We start from the raw sequence: 6,740 nt of genomic DNA on the forward strand, positions 1-6,740 counted from the left end.
TTTTTATTTATTTTTAATATATTTTATTGATTTTTTACAGAGAGGAAGGGAGAGGGATAGAGAGTTAGAAACATCGATGAGAGAGAAACATTGATCAGCTGCCTCCTGCACACCCCCTACTGGGGATATGCCGGCAACCAAGGTACATGCCCTTGACCGGAATCGAACCTGGGACCCTTAAGTCCGCAGGCCGACGCTCTATCCACTGAGCCAAACCGGTTAGGGCTTAATTGACTTTTTTAATTTCCAAGGTACAACACTGCATAACAAAGATAAATATACTTATTTTAAAAACTAGCTTATAATGTAAACATCACTAGTGAATAATTCCTAAATTGGAAAAAATGTCAATTCATTAAGGAAGGCATTTTCACATTTATTTCTAATTCAACGGTAAAGCCAATAAACTAATTTGTCCTGAGCCTATAAACCAAAAGATTAATTTTTAAATAACATCGTTAAAGCTTAAAGCTTGCTAATGAATACAATAATGCCAACCAACTATGGAAATACTGATGCACAAGACTTATTTTTAATGTGTGTGTGTGTAAAAGTACTTAATACCTTTTATTTATAAAAATGCTTCCGTGAATGCACTTATGAAAGGTTTTAACTCTGACTTCACATTATTTTCCACCAAAGGGGAGAAAATGCTCACACAGTCATTTTAATAACACAGCTCAATCCTAAAATTATCTTGCAATTATTAATCCTAATACTCCAGAAGTACAATATTGGAATCAAATCATTTGTTCCATAAATCCTATAATTTGTTCAGGGAGTAGGTCTCCAACTGGACCACCCCCCAGAAGCTGGGTGGAGTAATGTGTAGGGTTACTTTCCTCAAACAGAGACCTGTAATTAGCACTCTTGCTCTCATTCAACATCAAAATGTCAAATAGTTTTCTTGTTATGGAGTGGGGTTTATTTATAGGTTCGACACCAGGGCACTTGCAAAACTAACAAAATAAAAGTTATACTTGATACTGGGAGGATAACAAGAAGTAGCTGTAAGCTCCCTGAAGGGCAAGATAAAGAATGCTGTGGGAGTTGCAGGCAGTTTCTGGAAAGAGGTAATGTTGCTATAAAGAGAAACCAACCTCTTATGTTCCATGAGCTGAGTTTTCAGGGCTGGGATGGGAAGCAAGGTAACTTAAAAACATACTCCACTCCAAAGACACCAGGAAACTCACGTGTTAAACTTGTGAGTATATTAAATTAAGTCATTACCTCCCCCCTCCCACCCCACCGCTTTTTCCCCAAAGGATCACATAAAGGGGGAAAGCACAAATTCTAAGAGCATGGCTCTCAAGAAGCCTGGCAGGGACCCCCTCGTGGCCCTTTTCAAATACGACACTTCCCCCTAGAGGTGGCCACTCTCTTAACTTTTAACAATATTTTCATGAGATTTTTGCTGTTGTTAATTCTCACCAGAGGGTATTATTTTTCCATTGATTTTTTAGAGCGAGTGGGAAGGAGGGGGAGAGAAACATCGATGTGAGACAGACACATTGATTGGATGCCTTCCAACCAGGGCCGGGGATCGAGCCTGCAAACGAGGTATGTGCCCTTGTCTGGAATCGAACCCAGGACCCTTCAGTCCACAGGCTGACGCTCTACCCACGGACTCAAACCAGCTAGGGCCACGAGATTCATTTAAATTCGATTTTTAAGGTTTTGTTTTGTTTTGATGTTTAAGTAAAGGTTATCATGGTGCAGTGCTAGGACAGTCTCTTGTACGCACGTGTACACGTCCGGCAGCTTGTGTTGCGTGGACTGTAGACATGAGAAGGGCTGTGACTCGGCCTCCCCCCAAGTATGTCGTTGAACAGTGCCTGGTAAACTTCTCCCATTACCTGCCGACTTGGTGAACCCAGAAACTGTCGAGGCCAGCGAGCTGGTCTCCTGGGAGGAAAAGGCGACACCGGCCAGCCGCAGGGGGAACGCAACCAAACCAGGCTGAGGAGAATGCCTTCCAGGACTCAGCAGCAGACAAGCCGCCCCACAGCCTCCCAGCAACCGGCCAAGTTCCCCGCCCAACTGGAGGGCTACAATTTCACAGACTCATCGATCTTGTGGGTGATTATTTTAGTCTTCGATAGTACACTAGTGAAGGAGCTCCGGGCCACTCGGTATTCATTGACTGGGCACCTGCTGGGTGCCAGGCCAGAAACTGGGGTGGGGTGGGAGGGCCGAGGTGCCTGGAGTCTAAGTTCTGAGGGAATAAAAGCCCGCGTGCCAGAGGAACAGGGGAAGGCTCCTGACTGGGGTGGGGCGGGACAGGGGCCCAGATCACAAAGGCTTCCTGGGGGATCTTGCAGGACCCAGGGAAATGGGCCAGGCCAAGGCAGTGCAGTCCAGAAATGACACTGTGTGTGCACAGACAGGAGGAGAAACCCAGGCATTTTAGAAACTCCACGGAAACAGATCTGGTAGGAGTGTCTGAGGAATAACTGAAATCCCAGGGAAATCTCCGGGAAGAGATTAGGTTCTTCAAAAATCCAAGGGGCTCTGACACAGAAGAGTCAGGACATGGTGTGAGGCCCTGGGAAGGCCGGCAGGAATGACATCTGGCAGAGACTTGGACTGGAAGCCCAGCTCAGCCACTTGTTAAGCTGTGTGAACTTGCCGAGATCACTCACCCTCTCTGAGACTCGATTTCCTTATCAATAAAAGGGGGGACATTTTCTCTGCTTTCCAAGGTTGTTTTAAGCACTGAAGATAATACCTATGCAAATTAACTGGCACCTAGCAGGGCCCAATCGAGGGTACTTATTCTTACTATGATCATTAGACTGATTATTTTAGAGCCCAAGGTTTCAAGGGTTTGAAGGAGAAATGAAACAGAAGGAAGAGTTTCTGAACAGTTGAGACTGCACAAACATGGACGAGGCAGCCTTGGGAGAGAGGGAGCCCCTCATCACTAGAGGTAACCAAGCAGAGAACCTGGGTAAAACTGCAAGGGTCAGATGAACTCTGAGCGTCCAGGACCAAGATTCTATCATGAGTTTTTTTCAACAGCCCCCAAGTTTAATTTCTGTACATGTCAGCCCTACATGCACTACTCACATTTGGATGATCTTACATGGATTTCTCCTGGGAAATAATTCTAAACAGTGTTATCCCTCATACCTCAGTCTTGGAAAAGAAACTAAGTGGCCCATCAAATCACGAAATAGGAGGCAAAACAACACAAATACACAAGAGAGCAATACACCAAGCTCAAAATATAGACAATGGAATAAATACGTTTTCTATTGAGCAGTTTCTACCTAAAATTAAGCCATTAAACTCTTTCCATTCTCCCTCTGAACAGTTCTACTTGGCCCAAATAGACTGGAAAACAGGATGGAATAAATTTACTCTGCAGGGATGTGAATCCAGTTGCATAAACTTTACAAAAACACTGTGCTAATATTTGCCCTCGGGGCAGAGACACGCCCATTTGGGTGTCAGTCCACGATATTTCTATCTTAGGCTCCAGTCCCCACCCCTGCACGGCTAGCTCAGAGCAGCAGAAGTCTTCAGAAAACGGCTAACGTCACTTCGAAAGGTCTGAGATGTGCTAATCGCCGTGCATCCCAGCCAAGAAGCTGGAATCTCACAAGTGGACCGTCCCGCCAGCTCTGAGCCTGCCAAGGAGGCTGAAGTCGGTGGCAGCCTGGCCAGAGAAACCCGATCCGCACCGCTGGCAGCCGTGGCCATCATGTTATCTCAAGGAAACACAGAAAAACACCTTCCCACCCCTCCCCACCAAAGCATCACCCTGTTTGTCGAGGATCAGCCAAGTGGTGGGCAGTCATCACCCCGTTGCTTTTCCGCTGGGTTTCCCAGGGAGCCTACAGGTCCTCCCAGCGTCAAAATCCCCTGCCTGCAAGGCTTTCATCTGAGGGGCCATCTCGGGTTAGACCAGGTAGGGTAACCCTGCCAGGGCCTCTCCAAACCAAGATAAAAATGTATTTTTGTGCCGCCTACTAAGGTTCCCAGGGCTTTAGGTCTTGGTGAGATGGGGTCAGGAAACTAAGGAGAGGAAACTGCACGAACTCTGGGAAAGACGTATAAAGGCACACCAAAATGGGAATCAGAGTAACAGTTTTTAGGAACAATCGGACGAAAATAATCTCTTGTTGCTGCCTTTGGCGCACTCATTTGTCCCAAGGCCTTCCACGTGCTGGGAGATGGGAGCAGGGACAGAGACTACCCACTTCTCTATCTCCAGGGCCACTCAGCCGGCCGGACCAGGGGTCTCGGCAAACCAGGGCCCATCTGAGGTCTGAAGGAACCAACCAGACCCGGTTGCCAGTCCCTGCTCCACTGCATCCCGGAAGACATGACCGTGGGCATATTCACTCTCTAAGTCTCAGTCTACTCATCCGTAAGTCATCCTGAGGAGCAGTGACCTTATACCTAACTCAGCAGAGGGCCTGGCCCACTGCAGACACTTGCTCTACGCCAGCTGCTATGAAGACTGACTGTATTACCACCCTTTCCACCCACCTCAGGCCTAGTCCCTGGCCTGCTCCCATTCGCAGGTTTCCTGTCTTGAGAAGCAACCAAGGGTCTTACCTACAGGGCTTCGGAGTTTTCCAAATACTTTCGCATCCATTACTCCCAGCTCGACTCATTCTGACTGGGTGTGGAGGGCAGCACGGCTGTACCCATTTTACAGATGGGCAGATTATTGGCAGACTCAGAGAACCATGCTCAAGTCCCACAGTCAGCCTCCAAATGAGGCTATGCTCCCAAGCTCAGGGCAAGACATCGCACACCTGCCCACGGAGTCCAACCGTTCATATGACTCGGAGGAAAGTGATTCACTCCGGGGAAAGGGCCCCACTTAATCACCATTGTCTCCAATTTACTGACTATAAGTATATCCTCACCCTCTGAGATAATCTTCAGACACTCCCCACAGTTCCCATGCCGGTGAATTTCCTCTTCCGGGAGAAACGGTCCAGGAAACCCTTTTTCTCCCTAATTCATTCTGCAACTACAGCAACCCGAGTAATGACGGGGGTATGTATTACCACATTCCCTCTGTTCTAGGATGACAATGGATTTAACAGGTATTTCATAAACTTTAAAGAAAAAGTACATCCCCAGCACCCTGACATTGTGAACACACCTCTTTCAGAATCGGGGAAACCTCGTAAATGACTTCCTCTTACCGTTGCATAAGGCGTGGGCTGGAGTAAGTGCGCATGATGTGTAAAGGCCCTCCCAGCTCCACAGGCTGCCACCCTGGGCTAATTATTAACAGCGGGAGAGCCGGAGTGGGCAGCCTCATTTCCTGAGATCAGCTTTGGCCTCATGTACTGGTATGGGCTGGGCCCTCTCCTACCTCTTGACTGGCTCAGAACTCTCGTTCCAGCCCCAGTCCCAGCCCCTTCTACTGCACCAGCCCCAGGTGCTGGGGTCCAACCCCAGCAGGTCCAGGGGTCCCCAAACGTGTGGACGGAGTCAGTGATGTTTATCATATTCTAAACATAATGGTTGAGAGCAGGGCTCAGAGGAGTTCGATAGTGTTCACATCCTGGCTTCAGTTTTCTAGCTCTGTTTCTTAAGTTCGTCCTTTAATCAGCCTGTGCCTAGACAGTCTCACCTGTGAAGTGGGGGTATCAGCTGTAGCTAAACTAAGTCATACTTCACTCATCAATGCAGTGAAGTGCTCAGCAGCTCGACAAACAGGGAGTAAAGTATGTAGCTTAAGCATGATTATTCATAGTCAAAGTGATTAATTACCCGCCTGGCACTTAGTGAAGGGGTTTTATTCCCTCCCTAACTTCAGGGGAAAATCTCTACCTGGGGAAACAACCTTTCTCGGAGAGGTGACCTTGGTTAAAACACATAGTGCCAAGAAGGTGAGTAAACATATTAAGAACTGTATGCCACACATGCCAGGTCCCTTGAAAAAGCAAGGATGGACCGGCTCCCGGCACCCAGGCATCTCTGAACCACAAGGACTCCTGATGGAGGCCCAGGTGCACAACGGTCCCTGGGAGGCCGAGCTTCTCAATGAACTTGAGCTCAACCACACCTTTGCCCACTCACCTTCAGGGTGATATGCTGGCTCCAAGCCAAGAATCTTTATGTCAGCCAGGGGACGGGGGGAACTGATAAGCTGGGGGCATCCTGGGTGTGGAGGAGCCTGGGTCTCCAGGAGGACCGAGGACAGCCTCACAGCATCTAGACCAGTGGTTCTCAACCTTCCTAACGCCGCGGCCCTTTAATACAGTTCCTCATGTTGTGGTGACCCCCAACCATAAAATTATTTTCGTTGCTACTTCGTAACCGTAATTTTGCTACTGTTATGAATCGTAATGTAAATACCTGCTATGCAGGATGTATTTTCATTGTTACAAATTGAACATAATGAAAGCATAGTGATTAATCACAAAAACAATATGTAATTATATATGTGTTTTCCGATGCTCTTAGGCGGCCCCTGTGAAAGGGTCATTCGACCCCCAAAGGGGTCGCGACCCACAGGTTGAGAACCGCTGATCTAGACCTTGAGAGTCTTTCAGTGGCCATGGGAAATCTACCTCCAGGGCAGTAAAAACAAATTGGCTCTGACCGCCCTCACCTCCCCCGCCTCCACCCCCCAAAGATGACAAACCCTGCAGGGGAAGGAGAGGGCAGCCCAGCAGACCTGCTGCCACACATCAGATAAAACCAACACACCCTCTTGTTTGTTTGGGGTGCGATTTTTTAAAAGTTAAATTTGTAATGTCTCTCCA

At 47.8% G+C, this 6,740-nt stretch overlaps 1 protein-coding gene across 5 annotated transcripts in view; it reads right to left on the reverse strand.

Moving 5' to 3' along the window:
• Window positions 1-6,740, reverse strand: part of PTPN3 (protein tyrosine phosphatase, non-receptor type 3) — a 98,644-nt gene that overhangs the window by 76,181 nt on the left and 15,723 nt on the right. The window contains exon 1 of one of the 5 annotated variants that reach the window (XM_006771150.2): window positions 5,126-5,148. The exons of the other annotated variants lie outside the window; for them this stretch is intronic. The gene's annotated coding sequence lies outside the window, so the exon portion shown is untranslated. Of the gene's footprint in view, window positions 1-5,125; window positions 5,149-6,740 lie in introns of those variants that run through there. 5 annotated transcript variants of the gene reach the window in all.

This window comes from Myotis davidii, unplaced genomic scaffold, assembly GCF_000327345.1.
Source record: "Myotis davidii unplaced genomic scaffold, ASM32734v1 scaffold64, whole genome shotgun sequence".
NCBI lineage: Eukaryota > Metazoa > Chordata > Mammalia > Chiroptera > Vespertilionidae > Myotis > Myotis davidii.